Consider the following 12,789-nt stretch of genomic DNA (forward strand, 5'->3'; position numbering starts at 1 on the left):
GAGAACAAACCAAGTTTCTCCAACCTCTCCTCTTGGCTAATGTCCTCCATACCAGGCAACATCCTGGTAAATCCTTTCTGTACCCTCTCCAAAGTCTCCACATCCTTCTGGTAGTGTGACGACCAGAATTGAACACTATGTTCCAAGTGCGGCCTAACTAAAGTTCTATAAAGCTGCAACATGACTTGCCAATTTTTAAACTCAATGCTCCAGCCAATGAAGGCAAACATGCCTTCATTAGTTCTCAGTCTGGTGGCCACCACCATCGAGAGACATGCTGCCATAGTGAAAGTCAAACTCTACAGCAGTGACAAGTTGGTTAGATGTGCTTGCTGATTGGAAGCTCTTGGGATTGCCTCTGTGCTCTTAGGTAGGCTGCACAACATGGGCTGGAACTGTTTGTGCCATGTAAACAGTCCAGTGGCGAGTCCATGGGTCTGCTCAAAACATTTCCAGACAAGTGGCGTTTCCTGACTCAAGAGGTAATTAAAGAAAGAAACTTATAACATTGTCAAAAAGAATGGTAAACTTGAGAATTGGGAGGATTTTAGGATTAACCAAAGAATGACAAAGAATTTGATAAAGGAATTAGAATAAGAGAGTGAATGAGCAAGCGGCACAAGACAGATTGTAAAAGTACATTTGCACTCGCAAAAAACATTTGATAAAGTGCTAAATGGAAGACTATCCCACAAAATTAAGACTCATGAGATTGAGTATCATATTAGTATGGATTCAGGATTGGCTAATGAACAGAAAAGAGAAAGTAGGAATAAAGAGGTAATTTTCGGGTTGCAGGCAATAACTAGTGCAATGCCATGAAGATCAGTGCTCGAACCTGTCATTTATAATCTATATCAATGACTTGGATGAAGGGACCTAGCATAATGTATCAACATTTGCTAACGATATAAGGTAACAAAGTAAGCTGTGAGGAAATGAGGAAAAAATGTTTGCATTTATTTATCACCTTTCATGATCACAGCTATCCCAAAGCACTTTACAGCCAATGAAGTACTTTTGAAATGTAATCACTGTTGTAATGTAAGAGGATAGAAAGACAATACAAAGGGATATGGACAGACCTACTGGGCAAGAACAAGGCAGTTGGAATATAGTGTGCAGGAATGTGAAGTTATTCATTTTGTTTGGAAAATAGAAAAACAATTTTTTTTTGAAAACGTTAAGAGACAGGGAAAATTTGGTATTTTGGGGACCTAGGCACCATTGTACAGAAGCCATAAAAAGATAACATGCAGGTACATCAAGAAAAGTATACATCAGCCTTTATCACAAAGGGATTAGAGTGATAGATTTATACTGCAATTGCACAGGGCTTTATTGAAACCACACTTGGAATAGTGTGTACAGTTTTAGTTTCCTTACCTAAGGTAGGATATATTTGGCTTCTAGGGAGAGCAACAAAATGTTCATTAGAAAGCTTAAAGGTCCTGCCTATCTCCTATTTCTTATGTTCTTGGCAATATCCCCCACCAGTGTCATTAATCAAGGATTAATAGCAGACCTGATATCAGAAGATTTAGTTCTGGCTAAAGATTCAAACACTGGATGAGTTGAGTTTTACAATTTTGCAAGTACAACATTGAACCTGGAAAATGTCCAAAGAGGCAAAAATATTTCACACATGTCTATCAGGCTCCATAAAATGCAACCTTTTTCCAGGGTTTCTACAGCTTTCCACCAAAGTGAGCAGGAAACTCTGTGGGAATATTGTCCCTACGACATACGAGGGCACAAGTGTTCAGTCATGAAAGACCTGATGAATCCCCCACTGTCAACATCCTTGGGGTTACCATTGACCAAAAACTCAACTGGACTCACCACATAAACACAGTGGCTACAAGAGCAGGTCAGAGGCTAGGAATACTGTGGCAAGCAACTCACTTCCTGACTCCCCAAAGCCTATCCACCACCTACAAAGCACAAGTCAGGACTGTGATGGAACACTCCCCACTTGCCTGGATGGGTGCAGCTCCAACAACACTCAAGAAGCTTGACACCATCTAGCCCACTTGATTGGCACCACATCTACAAACATCACTCCCTCCACCCCCGACACTCAGTAGCAGCAGTGTGTACTATCCATAAGATGCACTGCAGCAATTCTCCAAAGATTCTTAGACAACACCTTCCGAACCCATGATCAGTTCCATCTAGAAGGACAAGGGCAGCAAATACATGGGAACACCACCACCTGCAAAGTTCCCCTCCAAGCCACTCACCATGCTGACTTGGAAATATATCGCCGTTCCTTCACAGTCGCTGGGTCAAAATCCTGGAATTCTCTCCCTAACGGCATTGTGGGTCAACCCACAGCACATGGACTGCAGTGATTCAAGATAATGTATCCATACCATGTATACATCACCACCACCTTCTCAAGGGCAACTAGGGATGTGCAATAAATGCTGGCCAGCCAGCGACGCCCATGGCCCATGAATGAATTTTTAAAAAATTTACACCAAAACCTCCATCCTCATTTGCGGCTGGGATTCTCTGGTGCCACTAGAAGTGAATGGAGTTTTGGCTGGAACACCAAATTCTCTGTTCTCACTTGCAGTGGGGCAGGCACCGACAAGATTGGAGAATCCCGCCTTTAGTCTACTTACTGAATCAGTCATCCTGGTCGGAGTGGAAGACCAAAATGACTTCAAATGGAGTGTGATTTCAGCAGAGCATTAGTGACTCATACTTTGGGAGTGGTAATCAAGGGAGAGATTTAACTGTAGTTCGTATGGGGCTGGTAGGAAATTAATTACAGATATATTTACTTATTAAACCGCAATGCACAAGAGAAACACTTATTAACTATACTGCATTAAATACACATATTTATTGATCCATCTGATACGCAGGAGATAAAAATGTATCCATTTCCCTATCTGCAGTGGATAAAAAGCACATTTATGTACTTGAAAAATTTCGGTGAAATTGACAAATTAGCTGAGATAAGCAGGTTTGAAGAAAGTGTGTCCCAAGGAGATTGTTTGAGCTCATGATTTCATAACTGAGGTGACAAGAAGACAATGTTACAGGCCAGGGAGCAAGTGAGGATTTTGGATCAAGTGTTTCAGACAGCAGTCACCTAACTGAATGGTAGGAAGCAGACAATGGTAGAGGGGGGGACAGATGATTACTGATAGCTCAGGGAAAGCAAGGAAGGATGCACAGAGAAAATTATTCTCTCTGGCAAGTTTAAAGCACTGGCCTCCGAAAGGGAAGATTATTTTCATGAAGATGAAAGAGAGGTAATTTAAACTAAATGTTACAATTCTAAAGGAGCTGCTGAAACAGAGGAAGCTGTACAGAACTCTTGAAAGGTGGCTGGACAAGTCAATAACCAGTGAAGGCAGATTTAAGTTAATTGGCAAAAGAACCAACAAGGAGATAAGATTTTTTTTAAATCATAGCAAGCTGTTATGACCTGGAATGCAGTGCCTGGAAGAGTGACTTTCAAAAGGAATTGGGAGCAAAACCTGAAGGATAGAAATTTCAGGGTTCTGGCAGAATAATAGTTCATGGTGGCACAGTGGTTAGCACTGCTGCCTCACAGCACCAGGGATCCAAATTTGATTTCCGGCTTGGGTCACTGTCTGTGTGCAGTTTGCACATTCTCCCCGTGTCTGTGTGGGTTTTCTCTGGGTGCTCCAGTTTCCTCCCACAGTCCAAAGATGTGCGGGTTAGGTTGATTGGCCGTGCTAAATTAACTCTAGTGTCAGGGGAATTAGCGGCGTAAATATGAGGGGTTACGGGAATAGGGCCTGGGTGGGATGGTGGTCGGTGCAGTCTCGATGGGTGAATGGCCTCCTTCTGCACTGTTGGGATTCTGTGAAACACTTTCTCAAAGGCAATAAATGCTGACCAAATCAGCAACGCCCACATCCCCTGAACGAATAAAATACAGCTTTGGAAAGCAAACTCAGAATCAAATATGATAGTGTGTTGCAAACACACTTGTTCACTCTCAAGCAGTGGCCAAGAGGTCTGCAGTCAATGGGGATTGAAGACAATGACTACTGTCTTCCTAATTTTTAACAAGGTATGTCAGAAACCTAACTGTGGAAGACATCACAACTTGGCCGAGTAATGGTATCATCTGCAATCCAAATCATATACCATAAAACATAGACTGCCATCCCACCCAGGCCCTTTCCTATAACCTCTCATATTTATGCCACTAATCCCCCTGACGCTAGGGCTAATTTAGCACGGCCAATCAACCTAGCCTGCACATCTTTGGACTGTGGGGGGAAACCGGAGGAAACCCACGCAGACACGGGGAGAATGTGCAAACTCCACACAGACAGTGACCCAAGCCGGAAATCAAGGGTCACTTAAAACTAAGTGAAAACCATTGCAGATTTCCTCTCTCTCGCTCAGTGGTGCTGAGGCCTATTACAAGATCCTAAATGAGATCAGATAACTCTGTACAGATTTGTAATTGAAAAGCAGGAAGTTTTGCTCTGCAGAGTTTAATGTTATATTGCCACACTCCTCTCCAACTTGCTCAAAATTATCCCAACCAAAATGTGAAAGTATCTTTTGTTCCAAATGCTGATTGGCCTTTTTGAGCATTTTAATTTCATACTTCTGGTATTTGCAGTTTTTCCAATTCTGTGCTTCTATTGTTGTTACACACCTCAGCAAAGGATACATTGATCCAACCTAATCATGCCAATCGTAAATAGATGAACTGAGGCATTGTCAATCTTAATCTATAGAGACAACCCATCTGATCTCACTCAATGCCTTTAAATAGTCAGTCGCAACGCGCACTCCAAGCCTCTTGAATCTAGATTTATATGCATCTAAGGCAGGAAGGGGACATGGTATTAGGACCAGTCTTGTCTTCCTGTTTTAAACATCCCCCCGATTTCATTTGCAACTATGGAAACCCGACGACGACGTCTCAAGCGCGGGTGCAGCCAATCCGACTAAAAATAAAGAGGAAATAAATGCAACCCAAGTGATATTGCAGTCATTCAGGTTTTTTTTGGAGAAAGATACATTCATGAAAACAGATACAAACCTGATACATTCACAGCCCGGGCCAGCGCGAGCAGCCAGTGTGTGTGTGCTCGCGCTGCCTGGACAATTGCAGATAAAGCAGCTGGAGAAAGAACACCAACTGTGTATTATATAGTTACAGACAAAAAATAATGCAATTGTAATGCTAACATTACCGATCAATAAATTACCAGCCAACCCCGCTCACCAGCCACAATTCCCCGCGCGGGTGCTGCAAATAATTGTGTCCGACTCGTTTAAAACATGGTTCCCAGGCATCCACACAGCGCCTATAATTTTCTTAAAAGTTTCAGACCTATGATGATCTTTCATTTCCTGTTTTGGGGGTAAGCACCCAGTTCTTTAATTTACCATTTGTAAGTCAACAATCATTAAAAAGGCCAGAGCATGTTGGTTGTCATTCATTTCCAGGAATACAGAAATGTTCAAAAGTTTTATAAGTTTCAGTGCAAACATGCAGAACTTCAGTCCGATTTCAGCTGGAGTGATGGGTTCTGTTTTGAGTACCAATCCTGAGGAAGGCTATATTGCCCATTGAGAGGGAGGTGGGACATAACCCATTCACTAGATTGATACCAGGGCATGAAGGGTTAAATTGAGAGAGCAAATGAGATAAACTTGCTTTATAATTCTCTTGCATTTGGAATGGTGAAGGCTGATATTGAAATCCTTAAAATTATAATGTTACTTAATAGGATAGACACAGAGAAATTAATTACGCGGGTGGCGGAACCCAGAACAAGAAGGCAAAATAAAAATGATTGCTGGGTTATTTAGGGGTGAAATCAGGAAGCATTTTTTCACACCAAGGTAGCAGAAATCACAAAGTCTTGTCCTCAAAAGGTGGTGAATGCTGGGCCATTTGATATTTCCATGACTGAGATTCCATAGAATCATACAGTGCAGAATAAGGCCATTCAGCCCATCAAGTCTGCACTGCCCACAATCCCATCCAGGCCCTATCCCCATAAACCCATGCATTTATCCTAGCTAGTCGCCCTGACACTAAGGGGCAATTTAGCATAGCCAACCCACCTAACCCACACATCTTTGGACTGTGGGAGGAAACCAGAGCACCCAGAGGAAACCCACACAGACACAGGGAGAACATGCAAACTCCACACAGACAGTGACCCAAGCCAGGAATCAAACCCAGGTTCCTGGTGCTGTGAGGCAGCAGTGCTAACCACTGCACCACCATGCTGCTCATTCCTTAACCTTTATTTCATACAAGTATCAAGGGAGATGGAGCAAGGACATAAATGGAGTTTAGGTACAGATCAGCCAAGTTCTAACCATCGCAAGGAAACATAGGAACATGGATGAGCCATTTAACTGGTTAAGAGTGTTCCACCATTAAATTAGATCATGACTGATATGCAATTTAATTTAATATACAAATCTTTGTCCCAATTCTTTTAATACCTTTGGTTAATTAAAATCTCCAAGTCTCAGTTTTAAACATAATATTGATCTAGCATTAATTTCTCTTTGCAGAAGAGAGTTCCAAACTTCTGTCACCTGTTCTGAGTACAAGCTTTTCGTAACTTCACTCCTGAATAGTCTGCCTCTAATTTTCAGATTATGCCTCTGAGTCCAAGACTCCCCAACCAGTGGAAGTAGTTTCTCACTATCTGTCCTCTCTATTCTCCTTAATATCTTGAAAACCTCAATCAAATCACTCCTCAATCTTGTAACTTCCATGGAATAAAACCTTAGGTTGAATAATTGCTCTTTGTAATTTAACATTTAGAGTCAAGGGATCATTCTGATAAAGCTACACTGCACACCCTCCAAGGACAATACATTTTTCCTAATGTGTGGTGTCCAAAACTGCTCTCAGTACTCCAGGTATAATCTCAGAGGGTTTTGTAACATAACTTCTGCCCTTGAGATATAAAGGCCAGCATTCCATTTTTTTATTATTAATTCTGTAGCTTTTCATGGTATGTTACTCATCTCAGTACTGAACCCTCAAGTTTCTAAGCACTCCACTGCTTCCAGTTTTTCTTACCATTTGGAAAGTACACTTCTACAGTTTTTTGGTCCAAAGTGTTTCACCTCACATTGAAATCCATTTGCCATATTTTTGCTCATTCACTTAATCCATTAATATCTCTTAATTTTATGTTTCAATTTACACTGCTTATACCGCCTATCACTATGACATTGACAAACTTTGACATGTAGCCTTCTCACCCATCATCTAATCATTAATGAATACAGTGGATAGTTGAGGATCCAACACAGATCTTTGCAGGACACCACATGTCACAGAGAACTGGCCTATTTTCCCTGCTCTGTCTTCTACCGCTCAGCCAATTTCCTAACCAGGTCACTGATTTGACTTTAATTTAATTTATTATTGTCACATATACTGGGATACAGTAAAAAGTATTGTTTCTTGCACGCTATACAGGCAAAACATACCATTCATTAAGTATATAGGGGAAAAGGAAAGGGATAGGGTGCAGAATATTGTGTAGCAGTTAAAGATAGGGTGAAGAGAAAGATCAGCTTAATATAAGGTAGGTCCATTCAAAAGTCTGATGACAGCAGGGAAGAAGCTGTTCTTGAGTCGGTTGGTACGTGTTCTCAGACTTTCGTATCTTTTTCCTGATTGAAGAAGGTGGAAGGGAGTATCCGTGGGGTCCTTGATTTTGCTGGCTGCTTTCCCAAGGCAGTAGGAAGTATAGACAGTCAATGGATGGGAGGCTGTTTTGCGTGATGGACTGGACTATGTTCACTGTGTAGTTTCTTGCAGTCTTGATCCAAGCAGGACCCATACCACACTGTGATACATCTGGATAGAAGGCTTTTTATGATTCATCTGTAAAAATTGGTAAGAGTCATAATGGACATGCCGAATTTCCTTAGCCTTCTGAGAAAGTAGAGGCATTGGTGGGCTTTCTTATCTATAACACGGATTCACAATTGTGAACTAGAATTGTACTTTATCAAATACCCTCTGGAAGTTCATATAAATGTTACAGACATTCCCCTGTCCACTGAGTCAATCACATCTTCAGAAAAAATCAATCAAGTTTGTTAGGTATGACTTACTCTTTACAAATCCATGTGACTTTCTGATCAGCTAAAAATTTTCAAGGTGTTCAGTCCATCTATCCCTAGCTAAAGACTCTAGTAATTTGCTGACAACAGATGTTAGTCTACCTGATTTAAAATTCCTTGGTTCCTTTCTCTCACCTTCTTGAGGGGCAGAATGGTCAAATCAAATGTCCTCGAGTTATCCATTATCAGTTATAAGGCCATGATTTTTAGGAAGGTCCAATTACTCTGGAAACATTGTACATCCCTTGACAAACAAATATTGGGGACTACAGTCTCAACTGCCAATAATCCCACCTTACTGGCTGGGATTGATCCATTAATATGCCTTGGCATCTTTCCAAGGAATACAGTATACTCTTTCCAAAACACACTTCATACATTATAAGATTTTTCATTGTTGACTATTTAGTTTTGTCTTTAGTTTTTGCTTAATAGCAATCTAAGAACTCTTCCATAACAAAATCAGTTAGTGTTAGTCTAATTATCTACCAGAGAACAAAGAACAAAGAATAGTACAGCACAGGAAACAGGCCCTTCGGCCCTCCAAGCCTGTGCCGCTCCTTGGTCCAACTAGACCAATCGTTTGTATCCCTCCATTCCCAGGCTGCTCATGTGACTATCCAGGTCTGATCACATCCATTGATGGTAGGATCATGTGATTACATCCGCATCATAGTGCTTCTACTGGTTAGTATGCCTGTAGTCCTGTGTTGTGACTTCATCAAGTAACATTTTTCCTTGTGTTGGTTCTCTCCCACTTGCTGCAGGCAGTTCCAGTACTTGGCTAACTCAGCCAGCATTGGTATTATCAACCCACTCTTGGTGATGAACACCTAAATCCCCATCAGAGTATATTCTGCGACCTTTCTACTCACAATGCTTCTTCCAAGTGGTGTTCAACATGAAGGAGTGCTGATTCATCAGCTGAGGGAGGGTGGTAAGTGGTAATCAGCAGGAGGTTTCCTTCCCTGTGTTTGAGCTGTAATGATGTGGAGATGCCGGCGTTGGACTGGGATAAACACAGTAAGAAGTTTAACAACACCAGGTTAAAGTCTAACAGGTTTTTTTTTTAAGTCCAACAGGTTTATTTGGTAGCAAATGCCACTAGCTGTTGGGCTTTAACTGTTGGACTTTAACCTGGTGTTGTTAAACTTCTTACTTTGAGCTGTAAGACCATAGGAAATAGGAACAGCAGTAGCCCTTTCGACCCCTCAAGCCTGCTCTGCCATTCAATAGGATCATGACTGATCCATCATTCCTCACGTCCACTTTCCTGCCCTTTCCATGTAAACCTTCATTCCCTTACCAATCAAAAATCTACCTGTTTCAGTCTGAAGTATACACAATGACTCTGCCCGCACAGCTCTCTGTGGAAAGGAGTTCTAAAGACTCACAACCCTCTGAGAGAAGAAATTCCCCCTAATCTCAGTCTTAAATTGGCACCCCTTTATTTTGAGACTATGCCCTCTGGTTCTAGACTCTCCCATGAGGGGAAACATCCTCTCAGCATTTATTCTTGTCAAGCTCCTTAAGAATCCTATATATTTCAGTAAGATCACCTCTTATTCTTCTAAATTCCAATGAGTAGAATCCTAACCTGTTTAACCTTTCCTCAGAAGACAATCCCTCTATACCTTATGCCATGAGACTTCATCAGTTCCAGAATCAATGCTGAGGACTCCCAGGGCCACTCGCTACTAACTGCATACCACTGTGAGTCTGTCCTGAGGGTGGTATGGGACATACTCAGGGATGGTGATGGGGGAGTCTGGGGGTTTGGCTGAAAGTCTTGATTCTGTGTTTTGACCATGTCAGGCTGTTGCTTGTATGTTCTGTATAACAGCTCTACCAATTTTGGCACATTGCTCAGATGTTAGTGATGAGGACATTGCAGCCGATCCAGCTGGGTGTGCGTTTATGGTATCAAGCATACATTATAAAGCACTTTTAGTTAGTAAAATATTCTGACACTAAGCCATGTAAGGTGGTACTGGGACAGATGAGAAAAAACGTAATCAAAGAGGTAGGCTTCAGGAACAATTTAAAGAAGAAAAGAGAAGTAAAAAAGTTTTGAGACGTATATCAGAATTTATGGCCTCACAACCTTGTATCTTCAATGCAGTTGAAGATACAGCTACCAATGGTGAAGCTATTACATTTCGGACATGCATAAGAGTCCAGAATACGAGGGTATCTCAAAGGGTTGTCGACAATATTCCTACTAATATTTCTTTGTCATATGCAGCCTGTTTGTTGCACTTGCAAGTCTCTTTAAGTTAGTTTTCTGGCCACGTGCATATGTACATCTACAAGGGAACATTGGTTACATGTGACCTTTTTGTTCCATCTGCAGTATGCAATGCCTGGCTTCCCAGCCACAGAGCTTGGAGGTTGTAGAGCTGGAAGGTTGGAGCTGGGAAAGATGAGGTCCTGAAGAAATGTGAAAATAAGGATGAGAATCTTAAAATCAATGCATTGCTTAACTGGGTGCTAATGTAGGTCAGCAAACATAGGCGTGCATGGTGAAAAGGACTGAGTGCAAGTTAGGATAAAATCAGCAGAGCTTTGAATGAGGTTAAGGAGACAGGCGAAGAGTTGGTTGGAACAGTCAAAACTAGAAACAACAAAGATAGAAGCTTTTTCCCAGGGGGAAGAATGAATTACTAGGGGGCATAGGTTTAAGATGTGAGGGACAAGGTTTAAAGGAGATGTACGAGGCAAGTTTTTTTTTACACAGAGGGTGGTGGGTGCCTGGAACTTGCTATCGGGGTGGTAGTGGAAGCAGATACGATAGTGACTTTTAAAGGGTGTCTGGACAAATACATGAATATGATGAGAATAGAGGGATATGGCCCCTGGAAGGGGGGTTTTAGTTCAGTTGGGCAGCGGTTGGTGCAGGCTTGGAGGGCCAAAGGGCCTGTTCCTGTGCTATAATTTTCTTTGTTCTTTTATGGATGAGTGTCACAGCAATAGGTGAGCTGAGGCAAGGGCAGAGTCGAGTGATGTTAGGAAAGTTGACAGTCTAAAAAACTTCAGGAATGCATTCGGAAATTTGGTAACCAGTAGTAAAGGTTGTTATGGAAATCATTTGGAGAGGGTTGGATGTGTGTGTGTGAAATGAATCACCCAACAACAGTTTCCTGACTTGATTCTCCAAAACTGCTTTTTAACTTTTTTTTTTATAAACTTCTCTGTGTATCTAACAATAGTATTTCAGTCAAAATAAATCCACGACTCATATTCAATTAAAAATGTCTAAAACCAATTGTCAGACATTTTTTCCCCCCTAAAATCGCTACAACTCTCCTCTATTCTGGCGCCACAATCCTAAATTGAAATGAACATTCAATAGCCATTCACATTTTCACACACATCAAAAAATGTTTCCTGCTTCTTTGGCAATCCCTCAGGGTCAAGGATGACTTGCTTCCACTTCGGGGAGTTGGGTTCCGTGGTGGCTGAATAGTCCAATCCCAGAGCTGCAGACTCTACTTAGGTTTGGCAGGTGGTGTTTGATGAGGGGGGTGGGACGCTCTGGATTCTGCGCTCTCTTTACGCTGTTTACGCTTGGTATCCGCGTCCTCTAACTGGTGATGCTCAAGGTGATTGGCGTCTTTGCAAATGCTTCTTCTCCAGTATATGCATTCTGAGGCAAGCGATTCCCATGGGGATGTTACATTTATGGAGGCTTTCACAGTGTCCTTGTAGCATTTCCTCTGCCCTCCGAGTAATGACTTGCCATTGCAGAGCACAGAGTAGAGCAGTTGTTTCAGGAGTCTTGCATCAGGCATGCGGACAATGTGGCCTGTCCATTGCAGCTGGTCAAGTGTGACCGCTGCCTTGACATTGGTGATGGATAGAAATGGTTCGATCAATCAGACGCAGCATGGATTCATGAGGGGAAAGTCGTGCTTGACGAACATGTTGGATTTTTATGAAGATGTGACTAGGGCGGTTGATGGAGGAGAACCGGTGGATGCGGTGTTTTTGGATTTCCAAAAGGCGTTTGATAAGGTGCCCCATAAAAGGCTGCTGAAGAAGATTAGGGCACACGGAGTTGGGGGTAGTGTGTTAAAGTGGATTGGGGACTGGCTATCCGACAGGAAGCAAAGAGTCGGAATAAATGGGTGTTTTTCCGGTTGGAGGAAGGTAACTAGTGGCGTGCCGCAGGGATCGGTACTCGGGCCGCAACTGTTTACCATTTATATAGATGATCTGGAGGAGGGGACGGAGTGTAGGGTAACGAAGTTTGCAGACGACACAAAGATAAGTGGAAAAGTGAATCGTGTGGAGGACGGAGAAGATCTGCAGAGAGATTTGGACAGGCTGAGTGAGTGGGCGAGGATATGGCAAATGGAGTATAACGTTGAGAAATGCGAGGTTATACACTTTGGAGGAAATAATAACAAATGGGATTACTATCTCAATGGAAACAAATTAAAACATGCTACCGTGCAAAGGGACCTGGGGGTCCTTGTGCATGAGACGCAAAAGCCCAGTCTGCAGGTACAACAGGTGATCAAGAAGGCAAATGGGATGTTGGCCTATATTGCGAGGGGGATAGAATATAAAAGCAGGGATGTCTTGATGCACCTGTACAGGGCATTGGTGAGGCCGCAGCTGGAATACTGTGTGCAGTATTGGTCCCCTTATATGAGGAAGGATATA

General features: G+C 42.2%; 1 protein-coding gene across 1 annotated transcript in view; it reads right to left on the reverse strand.

Moving 5' to 3' along the window:
* Positions 1-5,305, reverse strand: part of LOC144495672 (putative C-mannosyltransferase DPY19L4) — a 69,015-nt gene extending 63,710 nt beyond the window's left edge. The window contains exon 1 of the mRNA XM_078215966.1: positions 5,205-5,305. The gene's annotated coding sequence lies outside the window, so the exon portion shown is untranslated. The remainder of the gene's footprint in view (positions 1-5,204) is intronic.
* Positions 5,306-12,789: the final 7,484 nt, after the last annotated feature.

This window comes from Mustelus asterias, chromosome 7, assembly GCF_964213995.1.
Source record: "Mustelus asterias chromosome 7, sMusAst1.hap1.1, whole genome shotgun sequence".
Taxonomy (NCBI): domain Eukaryota; kingdom Metazoa; phylum Chordata; class Chondrichthyes; order Carcharhiniformes; family Triakidae; genus Mustelus; species Mustelus asterias.